At 48.5% G+C, this 17,627-nt stretch overlaps 1 protein-coding gene across 4 annotated transcripts in view; it reads right to left on the minus strand.

Annotated features, from left to right (window-relative positions):
* The window catches only part of TCF7L1 (transcription factor 7 like 1), a 158,749-nt gene that overhangs the window by 98,485 nt on the left and 42,637 nt on the right, over nt 1-17,627 (minus strand). The gene's annotated exons all lie outside the window — the stretch shown is intronic.

Genomic DNA, 17,627 nt, shown 5'->3' on the forward strand with positions numbered 1-17,627 from the left:
TCAACTGTTGCCAACTGTCCCAGTGATGTCTTTCAGACACACACACACACACACACACACACACACACACACACAGAGAGAGAGAGAGAGAGAGAGAGAGAGAGAGAAGAAACAAAGAACAAACCCATGGTCCAGGATTCAGTCCAGGCTAAACACTGCTTAGAACGAAACTTCCCAATTTCTAGACCTGTCCATCCAGACTGGACAAGTCACTGTCCTCTCTGGGCTCCACCCTCCATAAACTATGAGGATAAAAGGGCAGAGAAGCCAAGGGCATTGCAATCCTTGTATATTGAAAGTGATCAGTCAGTGGGGCCACAATGACTATGATAACCTTCAGCTTCCCCCAGGCTTTGGGTCATTACTAGGTCATTACTTTACTAGATCATTATATGCATGTCTCACATGTACCATCTCATCTAAACCCAACTGTTTCTACGGTCATCCCCATTTTGCAGATGAAAAAATTGAGCTCGTGGTGGTTGAGTAACTTTCTGAAGACCTTTCCAATGCTTACAGAATTAGAAACAAGGATGGAAGAAAACATGCCTTGTCATTTGCAGTCTGACCAACCTTCGCTAGATTGAAATAGCCTGCTAGGTGAGAGGGAGGCAGATCTCTAAAGACAGACCACCGAAGCTGCAGCGGCCACCAGACACAGGGTGGTTGCACAGCTGCATAGCAAAAGAACGCTCTGGTCAAAAGCAGCACACAGTCCCCGAGGCAGAGGAGAAGTGGATTCTGGGACCACAGTGAAAACAGAACTACACCAAGTCCCATGCTGCAAAACAATCTCTCCTTGTGGCCTGGAGTTGAATTTTTGTCCCCTCCCTATGCATAGCTCTGCCCTATGCAGCTGAATATGAAGTCCCTCTGTAGGAAATTGGCCACATCCAGTGAAATAATCAACCTTTGATGCACTCACTAGAAGAGTACCAGGCACACACTTCTGCATCAAGTGCTGGCTAAGCCTATGAGGGTGCTATCCCATTTGACAGCCAGTTCCACGGCCCGCCCTGGTCTGAGCCGGCACAGGACAGACGTCTGTAAGTCCTTACATAGTGCTGGCGCCTTACAAGAGAAGCTGTTGGGGCCAGGTGTTTTGAAACAGGCATCACGTTAAGTGGACCCATATCCTTCCATTAGCTATGGGGCAAATCAACTCCTTCCCCAGGAGGAAAGGCCATGCATTTGTCCCAGTGGATTTGTGACCACCTTCCCAGGTTATGTGACATGTAGGAAAGTTCTTCTCTTCCTGTCCTCAGCACAGATGCTGCTGTGCCTCTGGCTGCCGGCGTTTGTAAATGTTGTAACATTTCCCAGCTAAATCGTGACGCTCTGAAAGACTTCTTACGATTTCTATTTTTTGAATGGCATGGCCCCAATAAAGGTGTGTGTTTCCTTTTCTCCTTAGTTCTTTAAACTTAGTTTCTACTGAAGTAGAAATTATGACAATCACGTGGTTCTCTGCACCAGCCCTCACCTTGGCTGCGATGAGCCTGAGCCCTTGTCTCCTCTGAAGCTCTGCCACTAGCCTGAGGAAGCCACTTAATACTTCTGAGCCTCAGCTATTCCATCTGTAAATGGGAATAATAATCTTTCCTACCTCAAAGTGCTTAAAGCCCTTATAATGCATATATTTTACGTGTGTGTGTGTGTGTGTGTGTGTGTGTAAAATAGCTTGAGTCAAATGAAGTATTACACAGAAAGCACGTACCCAGTAAGTTCCCAAAGAATGGAAGACACTATTTCTTCTGCTAATACCACTCCTGCTGCCGTGATCACCACACACAATTTTGCAAAGCTGGGGAACACAAGGGCCCCTTGGCATTTCGGTCTGTGCCTCCTATTCCCCCCCCACCCCCGCCCCGCTGTTCTCAGCATGGCCCTAGGGTGAGCAAACCACAGTGAGGACACAAGCCAGAGCTAAGAGCCAGAGGTTTCCAGGGCTCTGGCTGCCAAATGGCACAAGCCACAAGGAGTCAATTAAGTCCATGCTCCCAAATCCACATTTACCACCAACGGGTTCCAAGTCGGCCCAAGGTACTGCCCCTTCCTGCAAACCAGCCTATGGCTGAGCTTCCAGATTCTGAAGGCAGGTCCCTGGCTGCCACGAGACCCTTCTCCATGGCCACTTGTGACCTTGAAAATGTCCTTTTGTCCCTTCAGCGTCTCAATTCTACTCTCCCTCCAAATAGGAGACGATCGAGTTCTTTCAGAAGGTTGTCCATACCCCAGGAACAGAGGACACTGTAGTCTCATCAAAGAACAGTAAAGTACCTTTCCATCCATGTACCCTAGGCCTAATTGGAAGGGGCACCAGCCTAGTTCACTCATTCAACAAGCACTTGGTGGCTGCCTCGGTACAGAAGACTACTACGAAGATGATTAAAAAAAAAAAAAAAAAAGGCAAGGTCTCCGTTCTTAAGCAGGGGATCAGATGGGTGATACACAAAGATAAAAGCTGAAGGTCAGAGCCAAAGATAAGCTCAAGCAGGTCCAAGCTTGTACATTCCTCCTTTGCTGCAAGGTATTCCCACCCCGCCCTCCCTGAGCCCCCAAGTGCGCAGAGTGAATGAGCCCCAAATGGCGGTCCAGCGTCACCCCTCTGGGCTCACTCCTGGGCCCCGGCCTCCGCCGAACAATCAGGGCTTCTGGAGGCAGGCCGAGCAGGCGCATTCTCATGTGCAGGGCCCACAGCGCCCTTCTCAGCTGATTGTGTCCAGGCGGCCGGGGTCTCCGAGGCGCATGAATGCCCTTGAATGGGCCCATTCAAACTGATGGACAGGAGCTGAAAGCTGCACACACACAAAAGCCACTGGGCAGCCGGGAGGGCTCCAGCCCCGGGGTTTGCCCACGGGAAGGGAGGCCACCACTCCACAAAGAGCAGTGTGAAGACTTCTCTACACTTTCAATGGCATCTCTGGGCGCCAACTACACAGTACCCGCCCCCACCCCCACCAACCTCGAAGTGGGTAACAGCAGCGGACGATGGCAGTGCATGGAGAAAGCTGAGGGGGTAGAGGTAGAAACGCAAATCCAACAAACAACAAATAAACAGAATACCCTTTTCTTTCATAGCAAGATAGGGCTCTGGGCCAGAGTCGCTGAAGGGCGCCTCCGTGTGCCTATCTTGTACATTGGTTAGGGCTGCATTCCTGACACCCACGGTGACCTTTAAGGACTCTGGCTGACCTGAGATTGTTTAACATGTCACCAAGAAAAATGATCTCGAAAGGGCGCAGCCAATATTTAAATGAGGATTGGAGAAACCTGGTCCCATTCTTGTGCCACTCAGCGTTTTCAAGAGGGGGGGGGGAAGAAATCTCTGAAACGACATTTGTGTGTTTAAATAGGACCAGGAAGGGGAGAACCACCCACCTGGAATTCTTTTAATTGCTTCAAGGGAGGGGCAGGCTCTGCCAGTCAGAGGAGCAGAGAAGTCTATTTACACTGTTGCGTACAAATATTTTACGCTCACAGTCAGGTGGCTACTCTGGAAAGGGTGATTCTCAGCTCCCGAGATCACGTTACTTTAGAAACAACCCCCCAAAAAGATAATTAAAGATAGTTCCTCCTCATAATGCAATACTATAAAGAGCAATTAAAATTAAATTAGCTTGTCATAGTAAAAAAGATGGATTGCATTCTTAGGCTTCCCGACCCGGAGTTAGTAAATTCATGGAGAGAAGGAAGAAGTCTGTGACTGAGTAGCAGTTTTACTAAAGAAATATTAAGTGTTCAGACAAATTCTGTGAACAGACCAAGATAACACGGAGACAGGCACCGATTTCACTTTTTAAATTATAGAATAATTCAAACATATAAAAAAAAAAGGACAGAGAGAAACATAAAAACCAATAAACCCACCAACCCAAATTCACAATTGCTAGCATTTTGTCATATTTGCTGGTTTCTTTTCTTTTTTTTCTTTTTTTAAAGAAATAAAACGCTATAGAACCAGAAGAAGCCACTTGCCTCCTTCTGCAGAGGCAGCGTGTCCGTGTTTTTACAGATTTGCCATTACTGACACAACATAAACAGACCATAACATTGTCGTGTGTTTTCTCCTAATTTTTAGTTTGAAATAATTAAAGACGGACACGAAACTGAAAAGCGGTGAGTAGGGAGATCCCACGCACCCTTCACAGACTCCCCCAGCGTGAACATCCTGCATAAATAATTACAGCACATGATCAAAACTAGGAGAGCAGCAGTGGCGCAACCCATAGAGCTTACTCAGATTTTACCAGTTTCACAAGCACTCGTGTGTGTGGTGGTGGGGTCCGTGCAACTTTCATGTGTAGCTGTGTGTAAGCACAACAGTCAAAATACTAAACTATACTCTCCCTCCAAGACTCCCTCTTGCTACCCTCTTCATGGGGACACCATTCACCTACCCCATCTCTAACTCCTGACAACCACTTAACCATTCCCATCTCTAGTTTTATTCCTTCAAGAATGTGCTGCAAGTGGAATAAGCAGTGCGGTCTGTAGGCGTTGGAGACTGGCTTTTTTTTACAGTGTCACGTCCTCGACGTCCGTCCACATCGTTGCGTGTATTGGTGATTTGTTCCTTCTTGCTGTTGAGCAAGCGTTCCACGGTATAGATGTACCAAAGTTTGTTCAACTATTCATCACTGAAGGATATCTGGGTAGTTTCCAGTGTGTGGCTATTTTGAGTAATGGTGCTATGAACATGCACGTGTAAGTTGCTCTGTGAACATGAGAGAAAGGCCCTAAAAGAGTCTAAAAATCTTTGAAAAAGAATAAAGGAATCTTTCTTCCCAATGTGAAGGATGACTATACAGCTACAGTAATTGTGACAGCATGGAGGTAGAGAAAAATACACACAGATCAATTGGGACAAAAGAGAGAACACACAATCAGCCCCACACAAATATGCCCAGGTGATTTTTGATAACAGCACAGTGAATTCAATGAAGAACGTGTAGCTTTTTCAACAAACAGTACTGGAGCAACTGGATACCAAATAACATCAACATCAACTTCAATTTCACACTTTATACAAAAGGTAACTAAAAATGGATCCTAGACTTAAATGTGAAACATACAACTATAAAACTTTTAGGGGGAAAAACAAACAGGACTCAGGGAGATAACTTAAGTTTCTGTAACTCACAGGACAGCAGGAAGAGCCTCTTAACACATCTTCTCTGATGTGTCCCATGTGATTGAAATTCGACTATTAGACAGTCATACCTTTGGCTTAGGGGCTCTTCCATAAAATTCCTTTGGGAGAGATAAGATATGAGCTTTAAATCTTGGGGTGAGTCAAATTTCAAGAGCTCTCCAGTTGACAGCTGACAGGAGGCTCTATAAAGAAGGAAAATTTAAAAAAACCAACACTAAACACTCATGGGAATAGAGGACATTAGAAAGGAGTCAGAGGAAAAAGATGACCTTCTGACACGTTCCATCTACCTGACAATGCCAAGGTCAGTCCTTCCAAAATCCCATCTGGTTCACAGTCATTGGCGACAGTGATGCTGGGGATGCGTTTTCACCAAACTACACTCACCCAATGTGAGCAGACACTCATACAGGGTGTGCACCAACTTACATGCAGAGAAAAGAAAGTGTACATGGGTATAAGAGGGTAGGGGGTTGTGGATGTTTCCTCAGTATAGTACAAATCTAGCACAAAACAAATGATTTCTATTCAAATAAGATAACAGTATGGATGATGTATTCATTACTTATCCAGCGTTTTCCTTCCTGGATTTATTATTTCTATTCTGTGGATGTTTTATAGAATTACTCAGGCAAATGCCTTTTGGGAACTTGCTCTTGGAGTATCCTAGATACAAACGCATTGGACATATAAAAAGAATCAAAAACAATCAAGAGCTTTTAACCCTAAATTCTGTAGAATCAAAATTTTCACCTATGCTAATTCAGGAGGCACAATGGATGTCGTATGGTCTTGTAATCATATTTATCAAACCATAAATTTGTATCATACAACCTAAAGAATAAGCATCATAGAAACAACAGAAATGAACATGTTAAATCCAGAAAGCGTGGTCCCATGAGATCTAAGGCTATCGTCGCTTGTTTTCCCCATCCACGTGGGAAGAGTGTTCAGAGAGGAGGCATCAAGTCTCCACAGCACCCCCTGAGGGCAAGGAGGAGTCACAGCAGGTTGGAGCAAGCCCTCAGCTTTTCCATATCACTTTGGAGGGACCCTGAAAACATCTTCCCTGTACTCTCTCCTGACTGGAAAGGAAACCCTTATCTCCTAGTCAGGCTCCTCAGAGAATATGACGCTCAAGTCAAAATGAGGCAGCAGAGAACACAAACAGACCAGGAGGCAGGGCTTCAACCGATGGAAGTGACACATACAGTGAGGGCCCTCTTAGTTCTGACCATGTTCCCTCCTACCAGCTAGTCACAAAAAGCCGCCATAGGCCATGAGCTGCCACAGTCTAAGCGCAGTGTAGCACCTCAGGCTTGGACACGGCCATTCTCTCACTCGAGGCAGCCTCCTGAGAAAAGTCACAAGCACAGGCAGGACAGCCCTCTGGGGACCAAAGGCCACCCTGAGCCAAGTGAGCTTCTGTGAGGAGCCCGAGCTGCCCCGAGGTTAAATGCCCCTGCTTGGGGCTGGGCAACTCACTCAGACTTCTCTGCCTCAGCTGCCTCAGCTGTGAAATGCTGCGACGTGGATTCATGAGTTAGTACGCCGGCCTGGCAGAGGGGGTCCTCAGTGCAGGCTAAGTATTATGATCGTCTGTCTTGTTCCTAATGCACACTCACCTAAAGCTGATTTCCCAGGCGTCTCCTGCTCCCTGCCTAGGCAGTCACAGTCTTAAGGAACATAAAATTCTTCGTCCAAGCTTAAGAAAGATTCTGAGTGCTGGCGTGAGCTCCAAATGCGGACTCAGAGAACTGAGACACAGGCAGACCCTGGCACTCAACCTTGCTGTGACATCTGGGACAGGCCCTTGACCTCTCTGAGATGACGAGAGTCTTCACCTCGCCGTGGGGATCAGCAGGGAGGGCTCACGCGAGAGACCTCACAACTGGCCATAACAGGAGCTCTTGGGCCAAGTCGACCGGCAAAAGCCCGCTTCCTGATGACATGGGTGGGCCCAGGCAGAGCAGCGGAGGACCGGGCTCTCAAACAGAGGGAAGCACCGTTGCTGAGAGCCTGCCTTGCCCCATCCCATCCCCATCTCAAGAGCAAGCACAGGGGTATCACTGGGAGAGGACCAACACTGCGGCCCTGTGCTTACACCTGGCAAGGATGGGCCAGGAAAGGACGGACGAATGAGATCATCCTCCACTGGGCTCTCCAAGTAAGGAAGCTGACCTCCTACCTTCACACTCTGAGGGCCGGGGTTGTAAGGAAGCCTCTTCATAACCACCATCATGAAGACGCCAGAACTACCAAAGACTTATATAGACCTTTTTCCTGCAGGCTGACTCTTTTTAATTTAATTTTTTACATTTATTTTATTTTTGAGAGACAGACAGAGACAGAGCACAAGTGGGGGAGGGGCAGGGAGAGAATGAGACACAGAATCCGAAGCAGGCCCCGATGCGGGGCTTGAACTCACAGACTGCGAGATCATGACCCGAGCCGAAGTCAGACGCTCAACTGACTGAGCCCCCAGGCTGACTCTTAAATGTGCCCCTTGTCCCTTCATTCCCCTCCAACACCCAATCTGGGCACTCTCCACCAGTTTTCTAAAATCACCTTCAGGTCACCTTCCCCTGGAATATTTATCCCATGATCCTCAACCAGACTCTACTTTCAGTAACTTTGCCTCTGCCAGGCCTGGTCCAGCCCCTCCTCCTGGCGGTCAAGGCCACCTCAGCCCATTCCTCGGGCCCCTTTCTGTGCCCTACTTTTAGGGTTCTTCTGCTGACGAGAATGCCTTCCCCTCCTTTTTTTTGCAGATTTATTGAGATATAATTGACACATTACATTGTGTAAGTTTAAGGTATACAATGTAATGATTTAATTGTGTATGTGCTATGAAACCCTCTCCCCCTTCCATCCGCCCAGGTCCTGACTGGCCTTCATAGCTTGGCTGAAGACCTACTCCACAGAAAGATCCTTACAGATTTCTAGCCCTCACAGACACTTCACTTTTCTTGTAATCCAATTTCTCTCCCAAAGACACGGCCTTAAGATGGAGTCTGCCAAACTCCACATGAACCCTTCTGGTGCTGTGCGAGGTAGCAGTGTGCCGTGCTCTTGGACTGCGACAGTGGTCCGAAAGCTCTCCTTCTACACTTGAGTCAGAGACCCACCTCACTCCATCTGGCTTCCACTCTGACCTCATCTTCCCGTCGTCCTCCCGCTGGGACTACTGGTTACATCACACCCCTTCCCACGACGTTACAAAAAGGTCATGGTGGCCAATGTGCAGTATCACCTTCCATTTCCTCCAGACCCAGGCCTCCCACAGACCCCTCACTATCATTTGTTTGTCTAAGACCTGCTGAAACTGAAGCCCCCAGAACTAAGCCTGCCATACAGAGTTGTTGGGGCCGTTCTCTACCTTGAGCTGGGCTCTCTCATGCGACCACTGGCAAACACACTTGCTGTCCTCACCGAGCCCTCCTTCTATTTGGATTGACTTTGGCCTCTATTACCAGGTAAATTCACTGAAAGTGGCCTGGGGTCGTGGCCTCTTGCATCTTCTAGAGTGCTAGGCACAGGCAGACATGTGACAACTACCCACTGCTTCACCCACCGATTCTACCCCAAATCAGGTCTGAACTAAAAGACATGCCTATTGGCCACGCCTAAGAGTCAGACTACATAACACTTTCTGCCCTATACAAGCAAGCAGGGGTTTCAGTCTGACAGTCAGCAGGCAACAGAGATGAAGAAAAGACACCAAGAAGGAACTGGGATCATCCAAAACAAAGTCCATCGTGTACAAGAATTACTCGACTGTGTGCAGCATTCCTCTTGAGGCCTGAGACATAAAGGTTGGACTAGGGATACCATGGACCATCCATCATAGGAAGTTGAATCGCAAATGACTCCCGTCTATACTAACATGGTGGGACCAGTTGGAAATTCAATAATGACCTCCATGAACATGCTGCCTTCTTGAAAGGCACTTATACCACGAGCAAATACTTATCTTGGTTGATTTCCTCCACGCATGTAAAATGCTTTTTGAAACCTAGTATTTCAGGCACACATGAGGTGCAATCAGGACCCGTGCTGTGGCAGAGACAATGCCATTTTATTTTCTTCCTGGGCCCACAAAAAGACTACATTTCTCAGCCTTCCTTGGAATTAAGTGGAACCACTATGACTGAATTCTGTGCTCTCTCTTTCCTCCTCCAGGATTGGATGTAGTTGAGAACCGCTGCTCCAAAAGATGGCAGAACTTTTAGATGGAAAGATCTAGGTCCCAGAATGAAGCACGGTGCTACAGACCTGCACTGGAGATAAAAAGTAACTTGCAGTACTTAAGCCATTTGAGGGGTTATTTTGTAAAGTATGTATTCTGGTATTCTGTCCCAATAAAAACACTAATAATCACTGGGCTTCTACTCATTGGGGCCATTTCCCGCCTGGGGGTCCCCAGGGGAAAGTTCTCTGGAGAGCAGCAGGCTGGGGTTATTTTATCCTGGCTGTGAGAGCCCGCACAGGAACCCTTTCTACCCACTCATTCATTCGTTCAGAGCCTGGCTGGTATGTTAACAATGGGGGAAGCGGAAGTCACTGCAGGGCCAGGATCAGATAGCAGCCAGCTGCTGGTGTTAACACATTCCTGCCACCCTCCGGCTCTCCTGCCTGCCACAGGCCGCCTGCCACCCCAGACCAGCAGCGGCCTGTTTGTCTTTTAAGGGCATCCAGAGCCCAAATCTGGGCCCGAATTCACAGACAGCGAATATCAGGGCCCCTGTGCCTGCAGCTCCTGCAGGTCCCAGGCTGTCCTGAGAGGCTGGGACGTCCCCCTGGCCATCCATGGCAGTCGAGTTCAGGTCTGAGGGCCTTGCCTCTCCTTGCCGTCTATGCCTCTCCTTTCCAAATGAAATACCACTTACTCCTCAAGGTGTCTCTGACTGTTCCCTTTTCCTGTACCCTTAGGCATTTTATATCTGAGACTCTCAGTGTGGCCTCAGACACCACCGGGCTCACCCAACACGGTTTAGCTGTGTTACCCAGAGTTCTGTGTCTCCTCATAAGAGACAGTTCTTCTGGAGGATAGGGCCTATGTTTGCATGCCTTCCCTGTACCCCCAGTCTGGGCACCAGGCAAAGGCCACTCACTAAATGCCTGCTTAGTGATCAATGAGTGAGGTACTGGGGGGACCAGTGATACCCTGATGACACTGTACATATAACCACCGGACCAATAAACCTAGATTTAAGATGCAAACCAGTCCTCTTTGCTGGGGGCACACTTGAGTCCCAAACTTTCTCCTCCAAGCAGATTCCCTCCTTTCCCCTCCAGCCTCTTGCTCCTCTAGGATTATTCCATCACAAAAGAGAATGCTTCTCCTCGGCCCCAGGGGGCTGCCCGGGATTCTCTTGCTGTGGTGGACTCTCTCCCTATCACATAATTCTTTGTTCCCATGGGCTATTTATTCCCTTTGCTGCTACCACCAACAAGCAGGACCCGGGGCCCAGCACAGAAGCACACATTCCTCGGAGAGCCTCCCAGACCTCCTTCAACCTTCCAAAGCAGGGCCTTTTCCTGGGCAATTTTAAAGGATGTGGCTTACTTACCTACACTTCATTTCTGGCCACACACCAAACTGAACAAGGAATGTATTCCCGCCTCCCTTCCCCCCCCCCCCCCCCCCCCCAGCATGCCGGCCACTCCTGTTAGGCAGGTCTGCTCACCAGGTGATCCAGCCCTCTCTCTCAGGTGCCCCCTGCTCATCGTACTTCTCTCTTCCCAATTCCCTACAAGAGCCCCAAGTCCAGAGGGGCCCCAGGGCAGCCTGCCTTAGGAATTTAGGAAACCTAAATCACCGGCCTCCCCTTTCTCGCTTTCTAGCAGGAGAAACAGCTGACCGCCCCCATAGCAGCTCTTCTGCATGTCTCCAAGGTGAGCATCTGTCATGAGCCCTTAGCAAGGTGGGACTTAGGGCTGCGCCTGGGGAATCACGTGCTCTAAACCCGCAAGGGAGGAGGCAGTCTAGCTACTTGTTCTAGGCTGGCCGCGTGGCGTTAAGCAAATCATAAAACTTCACAGCACCTCAGTCTTGCTACCTGTAAAACAGGGCTAATAGGACTGATAGGTGCTAACCTCCTAGGGTTGTTATGAAGATTCCAAGAGGGAATACATACAGACACTTGGAACAGCTCCTGGTGCATAGGAAACACTCCAAAGAGGTCAGCTGGTACTCTTATTATGGTTATTATTTCCTCAAGCCTCACTTCAGAAGGTCACTAACCTCTGGGAGAATGTGAAAGGCAAGGAGACGAGACCAGTGTGGGCCAGAAGATAAAGGAAAAAGGGGTGCTCACAACCAGAGAACTGCTCCCGAGCCTGTATCCTCCATAGAAGAGCATCCAAAAAACTCCGGGATTATGATGCTGGACGGAGTTCCATCTTTTCAAATCCCTTACCCAGGACCTGAGCTGAGTAAGGAGCTGAGCGGGCGGTGATAACTTCACATGGCGAAGCCATTTAATTCAGCATTAAACTCAAACACGTTCATTTCAACTCTGCAGATTTCTGTTTTCGGAGAAAAAAATGTATGGATGTGTGTGTGTGTATTCATATACATAGATTTTTGAGCTGGAAAGTAATTTTTTTTCATTGATAAGCATCAGGGAGGGCACCTAGGTGCTATCAAGAATGTTACAATCTAGGGGGCACCTGGGTGGCTCAGTCAGTTAAGCATCCAACTCCTGGTTTCAGCTCAGCTCTTAATCTCACAGTTCGTGGGTTGGAGCCCTGCCTCGGGCTCTGCACTGATGGTTCGGAGCCTGCTTCGGATTCTCTGTTTCCCTCTCTCTCTGCTCCTCCCCCACTTCAAAATAAATAAACTCTAAAAAAAAAAAAAAAATGTTACAACCTGAGAGAAGCTCCAAGGACCTCTCTCCTTAGTGGGGACACAGGAGAAAAGGTTGAAGAAGACCTGTTGAAGGGGGCAGCACATGTCATGGGCTGGCTTGAAGGGTTAGCAACATATAGCATGCAGCCTACCATACCGTATTGCCGCATGCACCAAAAACGTGGGGCTTCTGTAGCAGAAAAGGTGGAAGAGAGATCCAGGCTGAGGAAGTGGTATGAGCAAAGGCCAGGCAGAGTGCACACCTCCAGTGTGTTTAAAGAGCAGGAAGGAGTTTGGTGCGGCCACACCATCGACAACATAGAAGGCAGCAGAAGAGATCAAGGTAATCATGTTGGCGAATGTCAGCACAGGGACTCGGCACACATTTGTCAAGCTCCTACTGTGTGGCAGGCACTGGGGATCCAGAGGTGAAGACGATAGGCACGTGTCCACCTGCCACGTGTGGTGGACATTCTCCTAGGGAGGCTGGGTAAACGAGCTACCTGTACCGAATACAGATTCCCAGGCCCCTCCCCCCAATTCAGCAAGTCTTGGCAATCCCCAAGATAATGATTTTTTTCTTCTGTTTTTACTTTTATTTGCATTTATTTTATGCAGAATTTACTGCCAGGCCATCAGTTTTTGTTTCTTCAGTTTCTTCTGGGACATGTTTTTCTTCTATGCAACCTCCCCTTCTGGTTTAGAACAATCTGCTCTTTCTTGGTAAGCATCATCTCAATGTGGCAGGGAGAGCTCATGTGCAGGTTAATCTGACCATGAGCTCTGTAAATTCTATTCCGCATCTTGGGGACTTTGCTCACCTGGATGTGCTCAATGATCAGAGAATCTACACCTAAATACCTTTTATTTGAGAGAGAGAGAGAGAGAGAGAGAGAGAGAGAGCAAAAGAGAGCAAAAGAGAGCAAAAGAGAGCAGGAGAGGGGCAGAGGGAGAGAATCTTAAGCAGGTTCCAACGCCCATCACAGAGCACAACACATGGCTCTATCTCACAATCCAGAGATTGTGACCTGAGCCAAAATCAAGAGTCGTACGCTTAACCAATTGAGCCACCAGGCGCCTCTAAACTCTGAAGTTCAGCATTACTCTCTGCATTTTTAAGCATGTGCAGTAAAACTTCAGCACTATTTTTGGGGGGGGGGCACTGACCCTGTGTCCCACCCCAGTGTTTGGCCTGGGCACACCTACCAGCCCCACCACTGCAGTCACAGAATGGCATACATTGCCTCTGCAAAGAGACAACCTTCAGATAGTTGATGGCTTTTCGGATCTGCATACCCTTGGCGGCCTGGGCAATTTCATGTGTGTTCTTAAAGTGAACATGAAGATTTGAACCTCTTGATTTGCATGATTTTGTAGTGTTTTCTGGGTCAAGGGAATAGCCAACCACTTACAGAGATCGCCTCAGGCCACTTATGAGAAGAGGAAGGATACTGGATTTTTTTTTTAATTTTTTTTTTAACTTTTATTTATTTTTGAGACAGAGAGAGAAGGAGACACAGAATCTGAAACAGGCTCCAGCTCTGAGCTGTCAGCACAGAGCCCGACGCGGGGCTCGAACTCACGGACCGTGAGATCATGACCTGAGCTGAAGTCGGACGCCCAACCGACCAAGCCACCCAGGCACCCCTAATACTGGATATTTTTAAAAGCACAATTCTGATACACATTTGGGAAACACCCATGTGGACCCATCTTAGTCTCAGGAGGGCTGGAATGCCCTGAACACCATAACTCCCTGGACTTGAATCCCTCCAGAGAAGGAGGGCCTACCGCCTCTCATGAGAATGCTTTGCAAACTGTAAAGTGTCCCATAAAAAAATAAGCAACTATTATTATCGATGCTGGGTACTTATTCTACCTTTAGACAGATCTGCCCTTCTAAAGAGCTGAAATTTTCAGCCTGTGGCACCCTTCAACTTATTCAAAGCACAGCTCCTATCACCTCCCTCTCTTCCTTCCCTCCAGAGCTCAGCAAAGTGTCTTCGCCTCTGGTAAGACTCAGGACCTCGGGGCACCTGGGTGGCTTAGTCGGTTAAGCATCTGAATCATGATCTCGGCTCAGGTCATGATCTCACAGTTTGTGAGTTTGAGCCTCACACTGGGCTTTGTGCTGACAGCACAGAGCCTGCTTGGGATTCTGTCTCTCCCTCTTTCTGTCCTTTCCCTGCTTGCTCTCTCTCTGTCTCTCAAAATAAATAAACTTAAAAAAGAAAAAAAAAAAGACTCAGGACCTCGGGGTGCCCCGACCTGACCACTGCCCGCCCCCCCCCCCCCCCCCCGCCAACCCCCAGGGCAAGCTCCAGTAGTTCTAATTCTCTCTTAACATCTGAGTCATGGCACTGACCCAATATTCACCCAGGTGCTCTGATGGGACAGGAGAACACATTAGCAGCCCCTCCAACAATCCTCCTAGACTCAGACCATGTTCCCTTCTGTGTTGTTTTAGATTCCACTCCTCAACAGAGCTGAGATAGGCTTTGGGATGCTCCTATTTTCTCTATCAAAATGACAACATGAGGGCACCTGCTGGCTCCGTGGGAAGAACATGAGGCTCTTGATCTCAGGGTCGTGAGTTCGAGCCCCATGTTGGGTGTAGAGAATACTAAAAAAATAAACTTTAAAAAAAAGTTAAAAAAAAGACATCATGGATCCAAGCATCAGGAACACTGCCTTTCTATTTACTCAAAACAAAACTAAAAAGCCCATCTATTGTCTTCGGCAAAGTTTTTTAAGCCCCAACTCCTTCTGAAACCTAATCTTGTAGACGCTGTCAGCAGTCTGGGTTAACCTAAGGGTTAGCATCCCAGAATGCTCCAAAGGGCCCTGAACAAGCACCATCAAAAGCAGATGTGGGAGGCTCCCCAGGCCAATTTAGCTATCCCCAGGGAGAGTTGAGTGCCCGGAATGGGGCCTTTCTTAGCCAGGCTCCTTATGACTGGGCTCTTCTCCCTGGCTTTCCCCCACTGCCTGTGACACAGCCTCTTCCCCCAGTTCTCTGGTACTCTCTTCCCCCTTCACGCTTGGGGCCAGAACAGCAAGCCCTCTCCCTGCTGGCTGTCCCCTGGCAAGTCGTCAGCTTGCCAAACGCACTCCTTTCAGGAGCTGTCGTGACCGTCACGGCCCTCACACGCATCCGCGCTCTCACTCTGGCCAGGCAGGATGGGCCCAGGTGGGAAAGCTCTGAAGCCAAGAAATTTTTCTCATGGGCCATGGGAAACTGTCAAGGGCTTTGAGGAGCAGTCTGGGCTCAGCAGGTAGCTAGCATAGCGATACGGCAGAGGGAGGAAGGACAGACTGGGAAGGGGATAGATTGGAGACTGGCTGGGAACTCCTGTAATAGCTGAGGTGAGAAACTTAGGAGCAAACTAAGCAGGTGGCAGAGGTGTTAACAGAAACAGTGACCCTGAGAGGCTGGGGAGTCACTGGGAGTGAGGGCCAAGGGGGAATGCAGTATGGACAACCAAGGATTAACTAGGGTGGGGATTATAATGCACACTCGAGGGGGTATGATAACAGCCTGAGTCTGGCCATATGAGGCTGAGATGGCGAGGGTCCCGCAAGCAGACACGATAGGCAGCCAGGTTCTGGGCTAACACATCACCAACCCAAAGCTAACCAAAAGGAGCACTCTGCAGATCAAAAGCCTGGGGGCTCAACATTGGAATTCCAGCCACATGCCACATGTCTCTCCCCCACTTCCCCAAAGGGGGTGTCCTTGACCCTCTCCCCAGTGGATGCCCCTCTGCCCCACCTGGCCAGTTACTTGGGCTCGGAGCTATTCCCAGGGCCTTTGCTGAGCTACACGCTCAGCAGGAGAGTGAGAATCCCCCACATCCTTGAAACCATTAAAAATTAACTCTAGGGGTCTTGGAGAGCTAAGGAAAGTCAGAGAATTTGTTTAGAAGAAAAGAACATTAACTGCCTTTTTTTTTCATTCAACATCTAACAACAGTTATGACTCAAGAGAACAGTTGTAGTTCTTTCTTTCAAAAAGTGATAAATCTTTTCTATGCACTTACCATGGAAAACACTTAGCTTGTTAAATTCCACGTGCTGAAAGGAGGAACCCATCACCGCACCAGGGTGGCTCACTCGGCCCTGCTCTAATCCCCGCACTGGGTGGCAGGTAATGGGAGGGGGTCAGCCCCGGGGGTAGGGGTGAGGGGCAGAGCCAGGGGACAGCTTAGCTCTGGGGCTTAGCCAAAGTCTCTTGACTACTCTAGGCTGAAAGGCAAATAAATCCTCTCTCAGACAATGGCTCTCTACCACACTAACTGTGTTGGTTTTGGGAGGTGAAGAGGGGGAACCAAGGCCCAAACCTGAGAGAGGTGTTCAGAGTGCAGTCCTGGACCAGCAACACCATCATCCCTGGAGAACTTTTCAAGGCCCCCCTCCAGACCGACTGCATCACCCACTCTGGGAGCGGTGCCCGGCAAGGTGATTCGGATACTTTTGAGAACCATTACTCCAGCATTTAGACTGTGTTTCATTCCATGGAAAATGAGAAACTGATCTGTGCCCACCTGGGAGGAAACAAACTCCAGGTGTTCCCAATTTCTTTGGAAAGGTCAACATCGGGTTGAGTTCAAGGTGAGTGGCTCTATTGATTTTAACGTGGCAGTAAAGGCAACTATTCTCTTTTTACTGTTATGGTGCAAAAGAAAACAATGCCTGCAGAATGTGGGTGGCTTTGGAGAGAATGCAGCTCAAAAATGTCCGACTAACATCAGCTCAACCATCCGGGACCTGTACTTTTCCCAGGAGGGGACTCTGAAAGGCCCTAACACTCCTGGTGGCCACTTTTTCTCATCCTGGGTTAACAGCCCCTTTCTCCTCCAATCCACCCTCTTCTTGATGGTCTCCTCCACCCAAACACCACCCACCCACAGAGGACTGCAGTCAGGAGGCCCAAGCCCAGTAGGGCTGGCTGAGGCTCCACTACGACCCCTAACTTGAGACATCTAAGACAACTGTTTTAAAATGCAGCCCTAGGGGCTCCTGGGTGGCTCAGTCAGTTAAGCATCTGACTCTTGACTTTGGCCCAGGTCATGACCTCACCACTGTGAGATCAAGCCCCAAGTTGGGCTCCACATTGAGGATGGAGACTGTTTGAGATTTTCTCTCTCTCTCTCTCTCTCTCTCAAATTAAAAGAAAAGAAAAGAAAAGAAAAGAAAAGAAAAGAAAAGAAAAGAAAAGAAAAGAAAAGAAAAGAAAAGAAAAATGTAGCCCTGACTATCTCCATGGCTCTCAAAGCTCAAACAGGATAGTGATGGCAACCACAGCTAAGCCAGAGCTTTAGTCGAGGCCATGCCAACCTGATTCTAGTGACTCAACTAGACCTCAATTTCCTAGATACAAAATCGACAAATAACTATCTAGTAGGTGCTCATTAAATGTCAGCATTCCTGGCCTGGAGAGAGTGAGCCCTCTGAAAGGGTGGGTGGAAGCATCCAGATGCTGGGATTCCAGCACCCACTGCCCTCCTACAACCAGTCCCCCTACCCCCTTCTGGAATCTTTAGTGCTTAGCAGGAGCTCAACAAATGGAGTGAATTGAGGGGTGAGAGGTGGAAGGAAAGAGACCCGTGAATGTGTGAC

The sequence above is a fragment of the Puma concolor genome, chromosome A3 (genome assembly GCF_028749965.1).
Source record: "Puma concolor isolate L17-30 chromosome A3, mPumCon1.1.hap2, whole genome shotgun sequence".
Taxonomy (NCBI): Eukaryota; Metazoa; Chordata; class Mammalia; order Carnivora; family Felidae; genus Puma; species Puma concolor.